The sequence below is a fragment of the Triticum urartu genome, chromosome 4A (assembly GCF_056163025.1).
Source record: "Triticum urartu cultivar PI428250 chromosome 4A, HENAU_Tu73, whole genome shotgun sequence".
NCBI lineage: Eukaryota > Viridiplantae > Streptophyta > Magnoliopsida > Poales > Poaceae > Triticum > Triticum urartu.
The window spans coordinates 309,652,873-309,675,668 of NC_141876.1; positions in this window are offsets into that span (position 1 = coordinate 309,652,873).

Consider the following 22,796-nt stretch of genomic DNA (forward strand, 5'->3'; position numbering starts at 1 on the left):
CAACATATAGATCAAAGCTTCAACAAATGATAATAAGCATGAAATATATCGTCGCTTTGAGAAGTATGTGATAAGTAAGAGCTCCCCCTAAATTTGTGCATATTTAAAATTTGCTTTGGACTGCAAATGCACAAAGAGTTAGAGTCATGGGTTACTCTTCCATGTCACATACATCTTGGTGGAGCGCTTAAAATGATAAGAATGAAATACATGCACTCATCACCAAGAATAATGAATGATCACAAGATAGATAAGATAATAGCATTAAGCAAGAATTAAGTGTAGCTTACGATGAAACACATGATCATCAATGTCTCACGAATAATAACGTAGTATCTCAAACACTCAAAAGCAAACAAGTTCGAAAAACCACCAAACAGAGCAAGAGAGAAAAGCAACACTCTCTCTCTCGAAGCCTATGATCTATACATCTTCTCCCCCTTTGGCGACAAGTTACCAAAAAGTTCCTAGAAGATGCATAGTGCTAAATCGATGCTCAGGCTTGATCTTCAGGTGGTGGTGGAGTCCGGATCACTCCAAGGACGAAGGCTTCGGTAGATGCTGAAGTAGTCGCTGGAGTTGGAGCTGAAGTAGATGCTGGAGCTGGTGGAACTGAGGCTGTAGCTGGTGCTGAAGTGGTGGCTCTGGTGTCAGCAACTGGCACGGCAGATGACCTCGGGCCTCGTGTCACTCTGGCAAAGGTATGAGTGGTAGTCCTGCCTCTCCTCTCCTGCATGTCCTCCTGGAGCTGCTCCACTGCAGACTAAACTTCCGTTACATTGACATCCAGGTCATAGAACTTCTGTTCCATGATTCTCTCTAGGCTCTTCTGATTCTGAGTGAGGGTGGCCAGACTTTGCTCAATCCTCAGCGTGGATGCAATCAAGTAACCAAGCTGCTCTTGTTTGGTCTTCAAGAAGTATTCAGATGCCTCCTCTTGGGTAGGCATCTTGGCAGCTTTCTCCTTCCTCGCCTTCTCCTTCTTTGCAAATGCTTGGGCAGATGATGGCTCGTTCTCAGTCATGACAACTTGATTGTCCTCGAAATCTGGACGGATGGGCAGGTGTTCCTTGTCCAATAGATATATGCTCGTGCCCATCTTGGAGTTGATGAGCTCCTGAATCTGAGGGGCATATCCGCCGCTCCTCTTCTGATCTGCTGCAGTCCTCTGGATAGTTTCCACTATGAGGCTCATCACCTTAAACTTCTGAGGCACATCAAACACATGTAGCAAGTTGATAGCATGGCCTCTGATCATCTTGTGATCTCCAGACTTAGGCAATAAGGTGTGCCTTAGTATCCAATTGATCGTCGGGAGCCCTGACAGAAGGTAATGCACAGAGCCAAACTTGAAGGTGTCAAGAGCTTCATTGGGAATTTCCTTGTACATATTGGACATGGAGTTATGGTCCATCTTCTTCTTGGCATAGATATCCAAGTCATCATCTTGCTCCTCTGGGGCATTAATGATCTGTGCCCACTCAGCCACTGTGGATTCGTACCTTGTACCTGCAGACATCCATGTGATCCTCCCATCTGGATAAAAATGAGCCGTGGAGTAGAACTGCATGATAAGCTCCTCATTCCACTTTGTGAGCTTCTGCCCAACAAAGTCAGCTACTCCACAAGCATGAAAGCTGTCATATACTCCTGGGTAGTGTTCCTTCTTCTCCCTCATGTAGGTCCAGTCAACCCATCTCATGTCACAGACAATTGGCTTCTTATCTAGCAAAACAGTCTCATAGAAATCCTGCCGCTCCTTGGTGTGAAACCTGTAGTCCACTGATGTCCTTCTCCTTGAAGCATATGGGTCTGCTTCTCTCCATTTCCTCAGCCCTGAATCTCTCCTGAGCTTTATATCCTCAGCCACAGGATGAGCATCGTTGTGGTCTGGGATCTTGGGCTTTAGCTTTCTCAAGACATTCTCCTCCTCATCCTCAGCAACAGTCTCAGGCACTGGGGCCTTGTTCTTCTCAGCTGCAGGAATGCTCCTTGTATTTCTCTTAGGTTTTGGCTTGGAGGCAGCTTTGGGCTTAGATGCAGTAGCCCCTGACCATATGGCATCACCCATCAGCTTGGGTGCCTTGGGTGCTGGTGCAGCTACCTCTTCTTCCTCTTCTTCTTCCATGATGGAAGCTTTTCCAAGCACTCTATCCACAGTCTTCTTCACCCTCTCCTTCCTTTTCTTGCCCTCAGCTGTAACTGGCTCTTGGGGAGTGGGCTTCTCAGTTGAGGCTCTTGCCTTTGACATGGGCTGCCTGCCTGCTGGCCTTTTGATTTTCAGACCTGGCTTAGTGCCTTGAGCTGGCTCAATTCTCTTGGAAGTGGCCTCTTCCTCTGCCACATAGTCCTCATCTTCGGAATCTGAAGTCCTCTTCTTCCTATGGCTCGTGGCAGCCTTTGGCAAATTGCTAGGAGTGCTCCTGCTGCCTTCATCAGATGAACTGGAGGGACTAGTGCCCTCACTCATCACCACTTGCTGCTCTGACATATTTTGGCTATCACTTTGATCAGACATGCTGCAAACTGACTGCTGACCCTGTGAATAGATTATAGAAGAGATAGAGTGGATGAGCATCACAAAATGCAGAGATTTTTGCAAAAGAATGATCCAAAAACTTAGTTTTAGTTTCCCACTGAAATCATCTCGGGTCTACCGATTTTCAAACTCGGTGATACCGAAGCAGTTTTGGAACCTAAACTAGTGAACTCGGTAGGACCGAGTCACAGTTCGGTGGCACCGAGACTGCTAGGGTTTCACTGAGTTCAAAAATCAGTCACACCGATAAGTAATTCTCGGTCAGACCGAGTCTCACTTGTGCAATGGCAAGAGCCAAATCGGTGGGACCGAGTTTTTCAACTCGGTGGGTCTGAGATGGTTTCGGCGGAAACCTAAACCTAGAATTTTTGAATCAAACCTAATCTACGGGCGTTTTGATTAGATAGAAGTTTATCAAACGTGGCCAGAATCAATATGATCACAATGTGCTAGGAATCAGATTGAGGAATAGCACAAAGATCAAGTCCATACCCTAGTTCGGTGGGGACTTGCTACGGTGGCAACGGCGGGGCAGAATTCCCGTTGACAGCGACGGAGACCAGCGACTGGAGGCTGCTGGTGGCGAGAAGACGATCCGGAGACCACAAGGGCAGAGCAGGCTATCGCGCGGGCGAAGGGGTTCGGAGAAATTTCCAAATTTTGCCCGTGACTATATATAGCCCGACCCTGTCGGTGTGCCGAGTGGAACAACTCGGTGGCACCGAGATTCATAACTGCGTGCAGTTACTGAAACTCGGTGTGACCGAAAGGTTCAAATCGGTTGCACCGAGATCGAAAACCTAGATCAACTTAATGATCTTGGTAGGACCGAAAGTGGAGTATCTGTCAGACCGAGAATCAGAAAGAGGTTTTGGAAGTTTAAGTCTATGATGAATCGGGGACTCCGAGCGCTCCTCACACAGAGTGGTTCTAATCTGACTTGATCAAATTTTGTGATGCAGCATGAATAGAGTTTGAGACGAGAAGAGCATAGATAGCTAGAGGAGGTTCTTACGCATTCTTGTCCATCCACTTGGCAAAAGAAGATAAAACCAAACAATCAAAACAACAATTGGATGTCCTCGAATGAGTAAAATGTGCAACCAGCATGCTCACACAATAAGATGGCAAATGAAATATGTGACAAGGCATGCACAACAAATTCTAGCATCTATCAAGCAATTTGCGATGACTAGGTCATCTATATATGAGTATATTGACTTAGGAGTCAAGTGAGAGCACTTGATCATAGGTCATACTCATCGTTTAAGCTAAAGTGGGATTACCACTTTTACATAAAGCATTGTTTTGTTCACATCTTTAGAGTTGCTTTAGCTCAAGTCTTAGAGTAAAGCTCCCCCTAGATGTGATATCCCCCCTAAGAGGGATGAACTAACCTTGGGATTTGTCGATGATGACTTCATGTAGATATTGAAGATGTGGATGCTCAATGTTGATGTAGATCTCTTGGAGCTATCCATTTGAGTGAATTGCACTTTCAATACCTACATGGGTTAGTCCCACAAGGAACAAGCAAGGATATCCATAGACATAGAGTGATGCACACAAAAGATGATGTCCATGAAAACTTTTAGGTCACCTTGTCCCTTGTCTTACCAACAAGAGGGTTTGTGACTCCTTGAACTAGTGCAAGATGTGGAAGTTGATTGCACTTGTTCTTGCCAAAATGATAAGAGTGAAGTATGTTGGCGGAGTCACCCTCAAGAACTCTCTAGTTCTTCTTCTTTTGGATCCACATCATCTTGATGGGAATCCTTGGAGTTGTAGTCGTACTTGATGAAGTCGAGCTTGAAGTAGTCTTGGGAATCCAATTGACTAAGGTCTTTGGAGCTTCATCAAATGCATCAATTTTCTCTTGAAGCTTGTCCTTGCCTTTTTGCTCGTAGTCTTGTGGTGGAAGATCATCTTGAGCTTGTGTCCCCTTGAAAGAAGCATACTTCTCTTGTTGAGGGACAAACCTTGTCTTGGGGTATTGATCTTCTTCCCACTCAACTCCATTGGCATTGAACTTTCGTTCAAAACCAACACCTTGATTCTTCCGGGGCATTCCTTGCTTGCGCACAATTTCCTCGAATTGCTTACTCCCGGCAAGGCTTTTGTACACTCCTTTCTCTATAATTCCCTTCAATAAGCTATTTTCTTGCTCAAGTGTAACTTGGCTAAGAGAATCATTAGTGGAATCAAGAGAACTACTAGAAGCAACAATATTGGATTTAGCATGATCATTATTACTACTAGAGGAAGAATCTTTCTTGTTAGACTTGACTTGAGGCATGTAAGTAGATAAGAGTAAACGCTTGGCAATGTAAGAAGAACTTTTCTTGCGGAGATCATCATTGATTTCTTTTAAGAACTCATGCTCTTGCTCAAGATTGAGCTTTTCAAAGCATAATTTCTCATGAGCTCTTAAAAGTTCTCGATGATCTTCGAAGATAGTGTCATGAGCTAACTTAAGAGTTTTTAGTTCTTTAGTTAGAGCCTCAATCTTCTCCTTATCATTGTCATTTGTTTTATCTTGATTAGCATGTTTAATTGACATTTCATCATAGTATTCATCACTAGAGTTGCCACCAAGCAAATCATCACCTAACAAGTCATCTTCATCACTATTGAAATCAACATACTCGGGGTGTGTTACCTTAGGACCTTTGGCCATGAAGCATCTTCCAATTCCTTCATTTGGTGAGTCAAATATGTCGTAGGAGTTGGTTGACACAAGTGCTAGACTGGCAACACCTTCATCTTGAGTATCTTCGGAGCTGGAGTAATAACTTCTCTCGGAGTGGCTCTCAGAGTCGGAGCCGGATACCCATTCACCAACATGAGCTTGATGTCTTCGTCTTGTGTAGCTCCTTGATGATTTTTCCTTCCTTTCCGTATCCTTGCTTCTCTGTGAGTATCTTCGTTCATAACGATCATCTCTACTCCTTCTCTCTCTTGGTGGTGATTCTTTGCTTCTTCTTTTTGGAGAATCTTCTCTTCTTTTGTAGGGAGCCGTAAACTCATTGGAATAGTGTCCGGGTCTTCCACAATTGTAGCAGTTTCGCTCTCGACTAGAAGATCTTTTGTCATTGTAGGACCTTGATTTGGAGCTTCTATCTTTGCTTCTATTCTTGTAGAACTTGTTGAAGTTCTTCACCATTAAGCTCAATTCTTCATTGAAGTCTTGTTTCTCACTTGATGATGTAGGGACTTCACATGAGGCATTATAGGCACCACTTGATTTGTTGTGCAGTTCCTCTTTATCCTTAAGTGACATCTCATGAGCAACAATTCTTCCAATCACCTCCGTTGGCTTGAGATCTTTGTAATTGGGCATCATTTGGATCAATGTGCACACGGTATCATATTTTCCATCCAAGGCTCTTAGGATCTTCTTGATGATGAATTTATCGGTCATCTCTTCACTTCCTAAGCCGGCAATCTCATTTGTGATGAGAGCAAGCCTAGAGTACATTTCGGCGACACCTTCACCATCCTTCATATTGAACTTGTCAAGTTGGCTTTGAAGCACATCCAACTTGGATTCCTTGACGGAGTTGGTACCTTCGTGCATATCAATCAAGGTGTCCCAAATTTCCTTTGCATTCTCAAGGCGGCTGATTTTGTTGAATTCTTCGGGGCACAATCCGTTGAAGAGAATATCACAAGCTTGAGCATTGTATTGCAACATCTTCAACTCATCCGCGGTAGCTTCACGGTTTGGTTCTCTCCCGTGAAAGAAGTCACCTTGCAAACCAACACACACAATAGCCCAAACAGCGGGGTTATGTCCAAGAATATGCATTTTCATTTTATGCTTCCAACTAGCAAAATTAGTACCATCAAAGTAAGGACCTCTACGGTGATAAGTTCCCTCGCTAGACGCCATACTCTCCTAGGTTGTGAAACCAAGGCTATGACCACCAAAAGCTATGGAGATCAAGCAAATGGAGACCAAAGCTCTGATACCACTTGTAGGATCGAAAGTATGTCTAGAGGGGGGGTGATTAGACTACTTGACCAAATAAAACTTAACCTTTTCCCAATTTTAGTTCTTGGAAGATTTTAGCTATTTTAGGAATAGTCAAGCAATCATCACACAATTCAAGCCAGCATGCAAAGAGTATATTGGCAGCGGAAAGTAAAGCATGCAACTTGCAAGAATATAAAGGGAAGGGTTTGGAGAATTCAAACGCTATTGGAGACACGGATGTTTTTTCCCGTGGTTTGGATAGGTGGTGCTATCCTACATCCACGTTGATGGAGACTTCAACCCACGAAGGGTAACGGTTGCGCGAGTCCACAAAGGGCTCCACCCAAGGGCAACGGTTGCGCGAGTCCACGAAGGGCTCCACCCACGAAGGGTCCACGAAGAAGCAACCACCCACAAAGGGTCCATGAAGAAGCAACCTTGTCTATCCTACCATGGCCATCGCCCACGAAGGACTTGCCTCACTAGCGGTAGATCTTCACGAAGTAGGCGATCTCCTTGCCCTTACAAACCCCTTGGTTCAACTCCACAATCTTGTCGGAGGCTCCCAAGTGACACCTAGCCAATCTAGGAGACACCACTCTCCAAGAAGTAACAAATGTGTGTAGGTAATGAACTCCTTGCTCTTGTGCTTCAAATGATAGTCTCCCCAACACTCAACTCTCTCTCATAGGATTTGGATTTGGTGGAAAGAGGGTTTGAGTGGAAAGCAACTTGGGAAGGCTAGAGATCAAGATTCATATGGTAGGAATGGAATGTCTTGGTCTCAACACATGAGTAGGTGGTTCTCTCTCAGAACATATGAGTTGGAATGGTGTGTGTGTTCTGATAGCTCTCTCTTCAAATGAGAAGAAGGTGGAGGGGTATATATAGCCTCCACACAAAATCCAACCGTTACACACAATTTACCAATCTCGGTGGGACCGAATCAGAAAACTCGGTCTGACCGAAATAGTAAACCTAGTGACTGTTAGGAATTTCGGTGGGACTGACATGCAACTCGGTAGGACCGATTCGGTTAGGGTTTGGGCATAACGTAATCTCGGTGAGAATGATTACACAAACTCGGTGAGACCGAATTTGGTAATTAGCTAACCAGAGAGTTGGTCAGGCAAACTCGGTGGGACCGATTTGCTCTTTCGGTGAGACCGAAAAGTTACAAAGGGGAAACACTGGGTTTACATTGCAATCTCGGTGGGACCGATTCTCTCTTTCGGTGGGACTGAAAAGTTACGAAAGGGAAACAGAGAGTTTGCAACCCCATCTCGGTGGGACCGAGATCCTTATCGGTAGAACCGAATTGCTAGGGTTTGGCAGTGGCTAATGACAAGTGAAACTCAGTGGCGCCGGATAGGAAGAATCGGTAGGACCGAGTTTGGCTTAGGGTTTAGGTCATATGTGGATATGGGAAAGTAGTTGAGGGTTTTGGAGCATATCACTAAGCACATGAAGCAAGAGGCTCATTAAGCAACACCTCATCCCTCCTTGATAGTATTGGCTTTTCCTAAAGACTCAATGTGATCTTGGATCACTAAAATATAAAATGAAGAGTCTTGAGCTTTTGAGCTTGAGCCAATCCTTTGTCCTTAGCATTTTGAGGGTTCCACTTTCACATCCATGCCATGCCAATCATTGAGCTTTCCTGAAATAATCATTTTGGAATAGTATTAGCTCAATGAGCTATATGTTGTTATGAATTACCAAAACCACCTAGGGATAGTTGCACTTTCAGAAAGTCATGGCGAACTGGTTTCCCATGGCTCTCAAGGATGGTGCTCACTCGTGATTCCTGAATTTGCCCTCGGGGTCAATCTCCTCCTGGGGTGACATTCTCCACCGCTTCGTCGCCAAGTTCTACTACACTCGAGACTGCCCACCGTTCGCGGGTGGCCTGCGCCGCATTAAACAGCAGCCAGGAGAGACCCTGCAGAAGTACATTCGGAGCTTCAACGAGGCCATCATCTCAGCGTTCTCTGATGGCGTCCGTGACGTCAAGATGATGGAGGATCTTGCCATCCACGAGGAGTTGTGCTCGGCCCTGGAGATGTTTAACATGGTGACCAAGTGCACAAGAGCTGAGGAGGGGCGCCTCTCCCTCCTCGAGCTCCCTGCTGCCGATCTAGAAGAGAAGAAAGCCAAGGCCAAAGATGTGAAGCGCAAGGGAGTAGCCGTGCTCGCGGCGGAGCTGGACACGAAGCACGGCCGGGACCACCCCGATTCGTCTAAGAGCAGTTGTCCATTCTGCGCCTTCCACAAGGTACATAGCCACAACACCAACGACCGCCAAGAGCTCAGGGCCATTTGAAGATGGACGCTTTGGACGACGCCCCGAGCGCAACGACCATGGCTACGCCCGAGGAGGAGGACGAAGTGGGGGGACGCTGGGACGACCGCAACCCCCATCAGGAGTGGCGCGACCGGCCTCGCGAGAACCACTGGCGGGAACAACCTCGCGAGGATTCCTGGAGGGATCAACCTCGTGAGGACCGTCCTTAGAGCAATGCTGGCTCCCTCTGCTGCAGCCACCACCAAGGAGGAACGATGTCCACCATCAGGACGAGGGGGCTGGGGGCTTCCAGAAACCGCGTGCTATTTCCTGCATCTTGGGTGGTGCTCAGGCCCCAGCTTCCCAGCGCATCTTCAAGGAGTTTGCTTGTGAGGTGAACGCGGCCCTTCCCAGGCTTGAGGCCATGCGCCTGCTCAGGTGGTCCAAGTGCGCCATCACCATCTGCTCGTCGGACCAAATCAAGTGCACGACAACCACCGACGTCCTTCCGATGCTTTGTTCACCCTTCATCAGCAACATCCAAGTCACCAAGACCCTCATCGATGGCAGGGCAGGGCTGAATGTCCTGTCCGTCGAGACGTTCGATAGCCTCCAAGTGCCATACGATCATCTACGGCCTACCAAGCCTTTCTCAGGAGTGACCGACGGCTCCACCACCCCGATAGGGCAGGTCCGCCTCCCTGTCACCTTCGGCCAGCGTAACAACTACCGCATCGAGCTCATCGACTTCGACATCGCCCACATCTGTCTGTCGTATGACGCCATCCTTGGGTATCCAACATTGTCCAAATTTATGGCAGTGACCCACCACGGTTACAACATCCTCAAGATGCCAAGGAGTGGTGGCGTCATCACGATCCCCTGTTAATAAGGAGAGGTGGTGTGCTCCCTCGAGCGTCCCTGCCAAGCTGCAGCAGCCGAAGACCCCAACAACGAAGGCACCACGTACCCTCCTGAGGCCATCCCCAAGAAGAAGAAGAAGCTACTCATCCCAGTGCCTAAGGAGAGCGGTGTCTCCAGTGACACAACCTCAGGACCTACGCCCATAGCTGGGGCGCCTCCCTCCCTCGCATAGGAAGGCACCCGGCGCCCTCCTGGGGCAAGGCTCGGGGGCTATCTTCTAGAGGGCCTCAGATCTAGCCAACATCACGAGGGAGGCGCTCGGGCACCATGTGGAGGCGCGCTTCGCCGCACGTTTCCCTCAGGAGGGCGGTGGGCGAGGAGCGCTCGGTGCTTAGGAGTTCATCGTCAAGGCGACCCAGGAGCTTCAAGAGGCAAGGGCCATACGTGGCGACCGCCGCTCACCACCCGGCGTAGCTCCCCCTCCTGGCGAGGACGGTGGGCTACGCGTCTGCGCCGACATTCCAGGGCTCGACATGGATGCATCTCATGAGAGCTATTGGCCTTCACGCATTGGTCGATGCGAGGGTCCACCTCATAGTTACGTTCGCATGCCATTTGGCTTGCCGAATGCGACTGTCACCTACCAGCGCCATCTACTGAGCATCATGACGGCTCAGGAGGCCAGGCATCACGCCGTCCCGGAGGAGATCGCGACGGTCCTCCAGGAGCCACCAGGGCTAGCGGAGCCTTCCGAGGCTCAGGACCCTGGTGGCTCGTGAGGAACGACTCTTCGACATGCATCATCGGTGTCACAACCCTATAATTGATTGCAATAGTTGCATAAGAGAGCATCCATGCATCATGTCTAAATTCTGAAAGTTGAATTGAGGTTAGTTGAAACCCTCAGAAATCACTTCATAAATAATCAACATTAAAAATGTTTTCAAATGAGTCCAAGGAAATGTTCCTGTTATTTTGTAAAATATTGGCAAGAGGTAAAATTCAAACCAATATTTTTGGAGACCCAGAAATGTTTATTTTGGGCATTTGAAATTAATTCAATAACTATTTGAATTGGATATATATTTATTATATATTACATATATGTTCAATAATTCTGAAAATTGTTGTGTGGCTTTGGATAAGTCCACTTAGCTAGCACAATTATTTTCATGAAGTTTAAACTTGATTTGGTGTCAAAACTAAATCGCAAACAAACTGCAAAAAAATAGAAAAACAGAAACAAAATTAGAAAGAGAGAGAGAATACCTGGCCAGCCCGTTACTGCAGTCATCCCCTACATCACGCCAGTAGGCAGGGGCGCGTGGCCTCCGCATGCCAGCACGCGCACGGCCACCTCCTGCTTGTCGCCGCTGCTACTCGAGGGTGCCAAGAGCGGCACAACACCACCTGCATCTCCCACGCTCTCTGGTTCCTCCCTCTCTCCCCAGTGCTCACACCTCAGCCACCCGAGCGGAGCTCGTCGCCGCCGTCCACTGCCGCCTCGCCCATAGAGCCTCCCTCACAAAGCTAGCGTGCCCATCGGCTCCGCCTCATCACCACACGCCGACAAGCCAATGACCACGACCTCGGGAGCCCCTCATCGTTGGTATCTTCAACGTCTTCAAGCTTCTGCACCGACGACCGCCGCCATCGATTCGCTTGCTCCAGCTCCTCCCCGCACCGCCGTTCTTCTCCACCGAACCGCCATGAGCTACTGCTGCGTTTCCCCCTTTCCCCGCTGTTCCACGCGCCCTCTAGCCGTCGCCTCGCGAGCATCGAGCTCGGGTCATCGCCATGGCCGTCGAGCCTCGCGCTCCTGAGCTCTTCTGCTCGTCTCCGTAGCACCTGCGTGCTCTCCAGGTCCCTAGGAAGCCGTAGAAGCCTCGGTTGGCCTTCCCATGCACCGCAGCGACGCCTGCCTCATGCCCGTGGCTTCGGCAGCCGCCCAGCTCAACGTCGTCGCCAACTCCGGCGACCCTGCGCCACCCCGCTGCCTCCGTTGGATGCGCGGGAGGAAGGGCTATAGACTGGTGCGCTTAGTGCGTTGAACCGCTGCCGGAGCAGCGTATCCGGCGAGCTTCCACCACGGTTTTGGTTTCCGCCGGCCAACACCAGCGGGCAGACGTGGCGCTGGTTTAATTAGGCTAACCACCAGATTAGCACTAACTAAATAACCTCCTAGATCACTGATAGCGGGCCCCCCCACCTGCTAATATTTTGGTTAGGAATTAAGTAATCTCAATTAGTCCTCTGTTACACCGACATGTGGACCCCACACATCAGGTTTGACCTGGTCAACCACAGTTGACTTGCTGATGTCACAGTGACGCAATGCTGATGCTGTTAATAATTTTCTGGATTTAAAATAATTTAGAAAATTCCAGAAATGCCCAAAACTTTTAAAATTCATAGAAAAGAATCTGTAACTCCAATGGAAATAAGTTATATATGAAAAATGATTAGAAAAATCCAAAGAATCTATTTATGTCATTTTCATGCATGTTTGAGAAAATTAACCTCAATGTTTAGGATGAAACATGATTAGGGCAAATTTCAAAATAGGTTTGGAGTTGGAATTTGATGTAGTTTTGAATTCCACTTCAATTAAAATGACTTTCTGTTGCATTAGCCCAAATCATATCATATTGCCATGTCATGATCATGCATCATATTGTTGCATTGCATTGATTGTATTCTTCCTTGTTTGCTGGTAATTGCCCCCTCTTAGTAGATGATGTTTCGGATGACGTGATAAATGACACCGATGAAGAGCTATACTATCTTCAGAAGTGGTAGGCAAGCAAAAACCCCTTGTTCATTCCGATACAATCCAACTCTCTCGCTCCTGCTATCTTTTACTGCATTAGGACAACAACGTTTCAACTATTCCATGTTGCGGTAGTTGAACCCCTTTCCTCTGCATGACCTGTCATTGCCACATAAATAGATGAAACCCACTAGCATGAGTAGGAGTTGTTTGAGCCCTGATATGCCTACTCATTCATGCTTGTTTGTCATTCCTGCTACTGCCTAGAGTTGAGTCTAGTCTAGTTCATCGAGGATGAATTGGAATGTGGTGAACATGTCCTACTCTTGAGAGCTAAGTGTGTGAACATGATTTGGTAAAGGTAGCGGTGAGAGGCCATGTAGGAGTACATGGTGGGTTGTCTTATTGCAGCCGTCCTCAGGAACTGAGTTTTGTGTTTGTGATCCATGAACAGTTACTACCACACATTGGGCTCTGGGCCCTCCAAGCTCTCTCAACTTATTAATCAACCTGATCCCTCTCCAGGAATTGCAACTAGTTTCTGGTGTTTGTAGGTAGTGTTAGTAGTGTACCAAGTGGCACCCGGTACAGGTGGGCTTGGGACACACTAGGCACAGTGGCACGGTGTACCAAGTGGCACCCGGATGGTGGGCTTGGGAACCCTACTCACATCGTTTGGGGCCGTGAGCGACACCCCGGCCGGATCTCCTTGCGGATGGAACCCGAATAGGCGATAAACCTAGACTAGAGACTTGTATGGTTAGTCAGGTCGTGGCCGACTCCCTCGCCAGGCTTCCGCTTGAAGGTTGCCGAGATACACAATGTGTACATGGTGGTAAGTGGCGAGAGCGTGTGTGAAGAAGTACACCCCTGCAGGGTTAACATCATCTATTCGAATAGCCGTGTCCGTGGAAAAGGACTTCTGGGTTGCCTGTACAGTTCATAGACAAGTGAAAGTGGATACTCTAAAATGCGCAAGATAAGTGTGAGTGCTATGGATGGCATTCTCGCAGGGAGACGGGAGCGGATCCATAGTGGTGTATTGGTATGGTGAATTTGTGGACTCTTGTGTGCCACCTCAAAAGAGTTACTTGTAGTCGTAGTTCAGGTTAGCCACTGAGTCAAAGCTGGCTTGCCGCAGTTAAACTCCACCACCCCCTTTGTTGATACCGATGCATATGTAGTTAGTTCTGATGTAAGTCTTGTTGGGTACATATGTACTCACGTTGTCTTAATTTATGTTTTGCAGAGAGACTTCAGTCTCACTAGTAGTCCCACGTGGACTTCGACGTTTAGCTTGTTACCTCAGCTACGATCTTGTGCCCTCGGCAGGATCTTGTAGATAGTCAGGCTTCTCAACCTTCTTCATTTGTAGTTGTCTGTACCCAGACAAGTTAAGCTTCCGCATGTGCTTGTTGTTTGTATGCTCTGTATGTTGGGGTCATGAGACCCATGTTTGTAATAATTGGCTCCTCGGAGCCTAATGAATAAATACTTGGGTCGTAGAGTTATGCTGTGATGCCATGTTGTATTTACACATATCGAGCATATTGTGTGTACGATTGAAATGCTTGGTATGTGTGGGATCCGACAACCTAGTTGTTTATCCTTGGTAGCCTCTCTTATGGGGAAATGTAGTCTTGTACTTCCATGAGCCATAGTAGTCCGCTACAGCCTGGTTCACCGGAGTCCTGCTAGCCCAGCACTACTGCTTCGGTACACTTGACTGGCCGGCATGTGATTCACTTTGTTCCTGTGTCTGTCCCTTCGGGGAAATGTCACGCGGTGACATCCGGAGTCCTGCCTAGCCTGCTACAGCCCGGGTTCTCGGAGTACTGTTAGCCCAGGCTACAGCCCGGATTCACACGCTGCTAACCGACATGCTCGATGTTGATTCATGTATGCCTGTCCCCATAAGTTAGTGCCACTTTGGGTTCACGACTAGTCATGTCAGCCCAGGTTCTCTATCATATGGATGCTAGCGACACTATCATATACGTGAGACAAAAGGCGCAAACGGTCCCGGGCCATGGTAAGGCGACACCAGTGGGAATACCGTGCGTGAGGCCGCAAAGTGATATGTGCTATTACCGGCTAGATTGATGTGACTTGGAATCGTGGTCCTGATAATCGGCTACTCCAACATCGCTCCAGCGGCGTTATCAGGTGACTCTTTCCAGTTCATCCAGTTGGGGGCACCCCTCGGGCTAAATTATCCCCAAGTCGCATGGGCTGTCCCTGCAACATGTATCCTTTTGCATCTTTAGCTTACCATGCTGGGGGCGCCCCTTGGGCTGCATCATCCCTAGGCCGCTCGGGTCCTTCCCGGTGGCATGTGTCGTTCCTGCATCTATATGAGCTAACCTGCCTCTCTGCTTGAGTCATTTCATGATTATCACTTGCTTGCCTATTATCCATCGCGGACACCCACACTGCCCATCGCCCCCTGCTCATCCCGCAAAGGGGGCTACTCATGCTGGCACGACACTTGTGCTCGGGTCCGTTCTTGCAACGCTGACAAATCTGAGCGGTCGAGCTCTGGCTCGCGGCACGCCCCACGCACATCACCTCACCAGGCCCTCGGTGCCTTCATCTTCTTGCGGAACGACCAGTGGCAGACCGGCAAGTGAAGTTGCAACCCGTATTCCTCCCTCATTGCTAACCTGCAGGAACCTCCGGAGGACTGATGGTGGGCAGCACCACGGGCTCCTTCTTTTTTCACACAATTCTCTTGCACGTTAATGGGGGGGCTCTTGAGCATCGTGACTCGGGAACTCTTACTGGCTCTCTAGCCCTCACCCCCTGGCCTTGACCATGGCATCACGACCTGGCATACCAGCGGCGGCTGAGCTCGCTCGAGGGCCGGGACCGAAGGACGCAAAGGACATAGAAGGGCACAAAAGGAGGGGAAAGCTCGCACGGACCTGACCCAGTTGACGCACGAAGCTGGCACGACACAAGGAATCGACTTTGGACCGCTAAGATAAGTCTCGCACTCAGATCAGCCAAGCGCTGCGACATAGGATTCCCATCTCTTGCAGCCTTGCTACCGCAATGCCGCTTTCCTTTCCTACCTTCAGGTAGTTGCTTACACGCTAAAGGGGACCTCTTGAACATCGTGCCTCAGGAGCTCTTACTAGACCTCGGTCCGCTTACCTCCTGGCCTTGACCACGGCATCGCGACGTAGCATACCAGCGACGGTTGCAGCCTTCCTGGGGACCGGGACCTGTTGGCGTAGAGCACCAAGCTACCGTGAGGTTGGAAAGGGGGCACTGAGCCAAAGCAAGACACACAGTCATAGATCTTCATAATAAGGAATGTATTAATAAAAGACACTACAGATCTTTACACGCCCCCATGGGGTTCATCTCGACTCCTCGCATGGGAACAAAAGAAGATGGTTTCTAGGAGCCCTATCTACAGGCGTCACCGCCGGCGCCATCATCAACAGTGGGCCACGGGAGGCCGACACCAACCCCATCCAGATCAACGGCGGCGATGGGCGGACACCGCGGCTGCGCTCCGGGCGCAGCAAGAGCTCGAGGCACGAAGGTGTCGTTGCTCGTCTCCGAAGTCTCGTCAGCCTCGGGAGAGTCGCTGGACCCCCAGGAGCCGCCGCTGCTGCTGGAGGAGCTGTCGACAGGTCCAAGGGCGGGATGAGCGCCTGCCGACGGCCCCCTCCAGGGCAGCATTCCAGGCGATTTCCCTCCTCATCGAAGACCTTGAAGAACAGCATGGAAGCGCTCTCGTACTTGAAATGGATGATGAGCGCCCCCTACACACGGCAGACGCGAGCGACCTCACCCCATCCGCGGGTCATGAAGACCTTGCCTGGGGAGACGACCTCAACATCCACCCCCATCGTCAGGGTGTCGCACCCAGCATGCTGCAACCACAACTCTAGTGGCCCCCTCGGCGGCATCTCTTCGGTGAAGAACGGAGGGAACTGGATGCACGTGCGCGGTGGAATCGCCGCCCACACCACGAGTTCATGATAGGAGCCCTCGGCGTGGGTTCGCGGGACGGCAGCGTGCGCCACTACTGCGCGGCCACTGCGGCCGTGGCACGGGGGCGTCGGTCCATGCCTCCTCCTCTGGATCCCTTTGCCTGGGCATAAAAGGCAGCCGATAGCCGGGGGGATGTCGTTTGTGCCATGGCCTTGTCACCTCCGGCCTCACAACGACATCACGCGAGTGAGCCAGCCTCTTCTTCAGCGGGAGAGGCCCAAGCTCTTCGCAGGAGGCTTTTCCCTTCTCGGTGGCGGAGAACCTCCGTATTGGCGCCATGGATGACGCGGTGAAGCAGCAAAGTGTAGGATCGAAAGTATGTCTAGAGGGGGGGTGATTAGACTACTTGACCAAATAAAACTTAACCTTTTCCCAATTTTAGTTCTTGGCAGATTTTAGCTATTTTAGGAAGAGTCAAGCAATCATCACACAATTCAAGCAAGCATGCAAAGAGTATATTGGCAGCGGAAAGTAAAGCATGCAACTTGCAAGAATATAAAGGGAAGGGTTTGGAGAATTCAAACGCTATTGAAGACACGGATGTTTTTCCCCGTGGTTTGGATAGGTGGTGCTATCCTACATCCACGTTGATGGAGACTTCAACCCACGAAGGGTAACGGTTGCGCGAGTCCACACAGGGCTCCACCCAAGGGCAACGGTTGCGCGAGTCCACGAAGGGCTCCACCCACGAAGGGTCCACGAAGAAGCAACCACCCACAAAGGGTCCACGAAGAAGCAACCTTGTCTATCCCACCATGGCCATCGCCCACGAAGGACTTGCCTCACTAGCGGTAGATCTTCACGAAGTACGCGATCTCATTGCCCTTACAAACTCCTTGGTTCAACTCCACAGTCTTGTCGGAGGCTCCCAAGTGACACCTAGCCAATCTAGGAGACACCACTCTCCAAGAAGTAACAAATGGTGTGTAGGTAATGAACTCCTTGCTCTTGTGCTTCAAATGATAGTCTCCCCAACACTCAACTCTCTCTCATAGGATTTGGATTTGGTGGAAATAAGATTTGAGTGGAAAGCGACTTGGGAAGGCTGGAGATCAAGATTCATATGGTAGGAATGGAATGTCTTGGTCTCAACACATGAGTAGGTGGTTCTCTCTCAGAACATATGAGTTGGAATGGTGTGTGTGTTCTGATGGCTCTCTCACTTAATGAGAAAGAGGTGGAGGGGTATATATAGCCTCCACACAAAATCCAACCGTTACACGCAATTTACCAATCTAGGTGGGACCGAATCAGAAAACTCGGTCTGACCGAAATAGTAAACCTAGTGACCGTTAGGAATTTCGGTGGGACTGACATGCAACTCGGTAGGACCGATTCGGTTAGGGTTTGGGCATAACGTAATCTCGGTGAGAATGATTACACAAACTCGGTGAGACCGAATTTGGTAATTAGCTAACCAGAGAGTTGGTCAGGCAAACTCGGTGGGACCGATTTGCTCTTTCGGTGAGACCGAGTGGAACTCGGTGAGACCGAAAAGTTACAAAGGGGAAACACTGAGTTTACATTGCAATCTCGGTGGGACCGATTCTCTCTTTCGGTGGGACTGAAAAGTTACGAAAGGGAAACAGAGAGTTTGCAACCCCATCTCGGTGGGACCGAGATCCTTATCGGTAGAACCGAATTGCTAGGGTTTGGCAGTGGCTAATGACAAGTGAAACTCAGTGGCGCCGGATAGGAAGAATCGGTAGGACCGAGTTTGGCTTAGAGTTTAGGTCATATGTGGATATAGGAAAGTAGTTGAGGGTTTTGGAGCATATCACTAAGCACATGAAGCAAGAGGCTCATTAAGCAACACCTCATCCCTCCTTAATAGTATTGGCTTTTCCTAAAGACTCAATGTGATCTTGGATCACTAAAATATGAAATGAAGAGTCTTGAGCTTTTGAGCTTGAGCCAATCCTTTGTCCTTAGCATTTTGAGGGTTCCACTTTCACATCCATGCCATGCCAATCATTGAGCTTTCCTAAAATAATCATCTTGGAATAGCATTAGCTCAATGAGCTATATTTTGTTATGAATTACCAAAACCACCTAGGGATAGTTGCACTTTCACTCTCCCCCTTTTTGGTAATTGATGACAACATATAGATCAAAGCTTCGACAAATGATAATAAGCATGAAATATATCGTCGCTTTGAGAAGTATGTGATAAGTAAGAGCTCCCCCTAAATTTGTGCATGTTTAAAATTTGCTTTGGACTGCAAATGCACAAAGAGTTAGAGTCATGGGTTACTCTTCCATGTCACATACATCTTGGTGGAGCGCTCAAAATGATAAGAATGAAATACATGCACTCATCACCAAGAATAGTGAATGATCACAAATGATAGATAGAATGATAATATTTAAGCAAGCATCAAGCAAACATTAAGTGTAGCTTATGATCAAACACATGATCATCGATGTCTCACAGGCATAAGGACGTAGTATCTCACACACAAGCAAACAAAGTTCGAAAAACCACCAAATAAAGCAAGAGAGAAAAGCAACACTCTCTCTCTCGAAGCCTATGATCTATACATCTTCTCCCCCTTTGGCAACAAGTTACCAAAAAGTTCCTAGAAAATGCATAGTGCTAAGTCATCGCTCAGGCTTGATCTTCAGGTGGTGGTGGAGTCCGGATCACTCCAAGGACGAAGCCTTCGGTAGACATGGTTGGAGTGGAAGGTGAAGTGGATGCTGGAGCTGGTGGAACTGAGGCTGTGGTTGGTGCAGACGTTGTAGCTCTGGTGTCAGCAACTGGCAGTGCAGACGACCTCGGACCTCGTGGCACCCTCGCAAACGCATGAGTTGTGGTCCTACCTCTCCTCTCATGCATGTCCTCCTGGAGCTGCTCCACTGCAGACTGAACTTCTGTTACCTTGATGTCCAAGTCATAGAACCTCTGTTCCATGATCCTCTCTAAACTCGCCTGGTTCTAAGTCAGGGTGGCTATACTCTGCTCAATCCGCAGGGTGGACGCAATCAAGTAACTGAGCTGCTCTTGTTTGGTCTTCAAGAAATAATCAGATGCCTCCGCTTGAGTAGGCATCCTGGCAGCTTTCTCCTTCTTCGCCTTCTCCTTCTGTGCTTGTGCAAGGGCAGATGATGGTTCATTCTCAGTCATAACAACTTCATTGTTCTCAAAATCTGGACGGATGGGCAGGTGTTCCTTATCCAACAAATATACGCCCGTGCCCATCTTGGAGTTGATGAGCTCCTGAATCTGAGGGGCATATCCACAGCTCCTCTTCTGATCTGCAGCAGTCCTTTTGATCGTTTCCACTATGAGGCTCATGACTTTGAATTTCTGAGGCACGTCAAAGACATGAAGCAAGTTGATCGCGTGACCTCTGATCATCTTGTGATCTCCAGACTTGGGAAGAAGGGTGTGCCTAAGGATCCAGTTGATCGTAGGAAATCCTGATAGCAGATAATGCACTGAGCCAAACTTGAACGTGTCAAGTGCTTCATTCGGAATCTCCTTGTACATGTTGGACATGGAGTTGTGGTCCATCTTTTTCTTGCCATAAATGTCCAGGTCATCTGCTTGCTCCTCTGGGGCATTGATCAGCTTCGCCCATTCCTCAACAGTAGAGTGGTACCTCGTACCCTCAGACATCCATGTAATCCTCCCATCTGGATAAAAGTGAGATGTGGAGTAGAACTGCATGATGAGTTCCTCGTTCCACTTTGTGAGCTTCTGTCCAACAAAGTCCTCTACTCCACACGCCTTGAAGCTGTCCTGAACTCCTGGGTAGTACTCTTCATTATCCTTGATATAGGTCCAGTCGACCCATCTCATGTCACATACAATTGGCTTCTTGTCAAGTAGCACTGTCTCATAGAAATCCTGTTGCTCCTTTGTATGAAACCTGTAGTCCACTATAGTCCTTCTCCTAGAAGCATATGGATCTGCTTCTCTCCATTTCCTGAGCCCTGAGTCTCTCCTGAGCTTCATATCCTCAGCCACAGGATGAGCATCGTTGTGGTCTGGGATCTTGGGCTTGAGCTTCCGAAGGACACTCTCTTCCTCTTCCTCTGCAACAGTCTTAGGCACTGGGGCCTTGTTCTTCTCAGTGGCTGGGATGCTTCTTGTGTTTCTCTTTGGTGCAGTTTTAGGCTTAGATGCAGCCTTAGGTGCTTCCTTGGGCTTGGATGCAGCTCCCCCTGTCCTTATGGCATCTCCCATAAGTTTGGCTGCCTTGGGCGCTGGTGCAGCTGCCTCTTCTTCCTCCTCCTCTTCTACCATGATGGAGGCCTTCCCAAGCACTCTATTCACAGTCTTTTTCACTCTCTCTTTCCTTTTCTTGCCCTCAGCTGCAAGGGGCTCAATGGGAGCAGGCTTGTCAGTTGAGGCTCTAGCCTTTGACATGGGCTGCCTGCCTGCTGGCCTTTTGATTTTCAGGCCTGGCTTTGAGCCTTGAGCTGGCTCAACTCTCTTGGAAGTGGCCTCTTCCTCTGCCACGTAGTCCTCATCTCCAGAATCTGAGGTTTTCTTCTTCCTTTGTCTTGTGGCAGCTTTAGGCAGGTTGCTGGGTGTGCTCCTGCTGCCATCATCTGAGGAACTTGAGGGGCTAGTGCCCTCACTCAACTGCACTTGCTGCTCTGACAAGTTTTTGCTGTCACTCTGGTCTGACATGTTGCAAACTGACCGCTCACCCTATGAATAGATTATAGAGGAGATAGAGTGGATGAGCATCACAAAATGCAGAGATTTTTGCAAAAAGAATGATCCAAAAACTTAGTTTTAGTTTCCCACTGAAATCATCTCGGATCTACCGATTTTCAAACTCGGTGATACCGAAGCAGTTTTGGAACCTAAACTAGTGAACTCGGTAGGACCGAGTCACAGTTCGGTGGCACCGAGACTGCTAGGGTTTCACTGGGTTCAAAAATCGGTCACACCGATAAGTAATTCTCGGTCAGACCGAGTCTCACTTGTGCAATGGCATAAGCCAAATCGGTGGGACTGAGTTTTTCAACTCGGTCGGTCCGAGATGGTTTCGGCGGAAACCTAAACCTAGAATTTTCGAATCAAACCTAATCTATGAGCGTTTTGACTGGATAGAAGTTTATCAAGCGTGGCCAGAAACAATATGATCACAATGTGCTAGGAATCAGATTGAGGAATAGCACAAAGATTAAGTCCATACCCTAGTTCGGCGGGGACTTGCTACGGCGGCAACGGCGGGGCAGAAATCCCATTGACGGCGATGGAGACCAGCGACTGGAGGCTGCTGGCGGCGAGAAGACGATCCGGAGACCTCGGGGGCAGAGCAGGCTATCGCGCGGGCGAAGGGGTTCGGAGAAATTTCCAAATTTTGCCCGGGACTATATATAGCCCGACCCTGTCGGTGTGCCCGAGTTGAACAACTCGGTGGCACCGAGATTCATAACTGCGTGCAGTTACTGAAACTCGGTGAGACCGAAAGGTTCAAATCAGTTGCACCGAGATCGAAAACCTAGATCAACTAAATGATCTCGGTAGGACCGAAAATGGAGTATCGGTCAGACCGAGAATCATAAAGAGGTTTTGGAAGTTTAAGTCTATGACGAATCGGGGACTCCGAGCGCTCCTCACACAGAGTGGTTCGAATCTGACTTGATCAAATTTTGTGATGCAGCATAAATAGAGTTTGAGACGAGAAAAGCATAGATAGCTAGAGGAGGTTCTTAGGCATTCTTGTCCATCCACTTGGCAAAAAGAAATAAAACCGAACAATCAAAGAAACAAGTGGATGTCCTCGAATGAGTAAAATATGCAATCAGCATGCTCACACAATAAGATGGCAAATGAAATATGTGGCAAGGCATGCACAACCAATTCTAGCATCTATCAAGCAATTTGCGATGACTAGGTCATCTATATATGAGTATATTGACTTAGGAGTCAAGTGAGAACACTTGATCGTAGGTCATACTCATCGTTTAAGCTCAAGTGGGGTTACCACTTTTACATAAAGCATTGTTTTGTTCACATCTTTAGAGTTGCTTTAGCTCAAGTCTTAGAGTAAAGCTCCCCCTAGATGTGATATCCCCCCTAAGAGGGATGAACTAACCTTGGGTTTTGTCGATGATGACTTCATGTAGATATTGAAGATGTGGATGCTCAATGTTGAGGTAGATCTCTTGGAGCTATCCATTTGAGTGAATTGCACTTTCAATACCTACATGGGTTAGTCCCACAAGGAAAAAACAAGGATATCCATAGACATAGAGTGATGCACACAAAAGATGATGTCCATGAAAACTTTTAGGTTACCTTGTCCCTTGTCTTACCAACAAGAGGGTTTGTGACTCCTTGAACTAGTGCAAGATGTGGAAGTTGATTGCACTTGTTCTTGCCAAAATG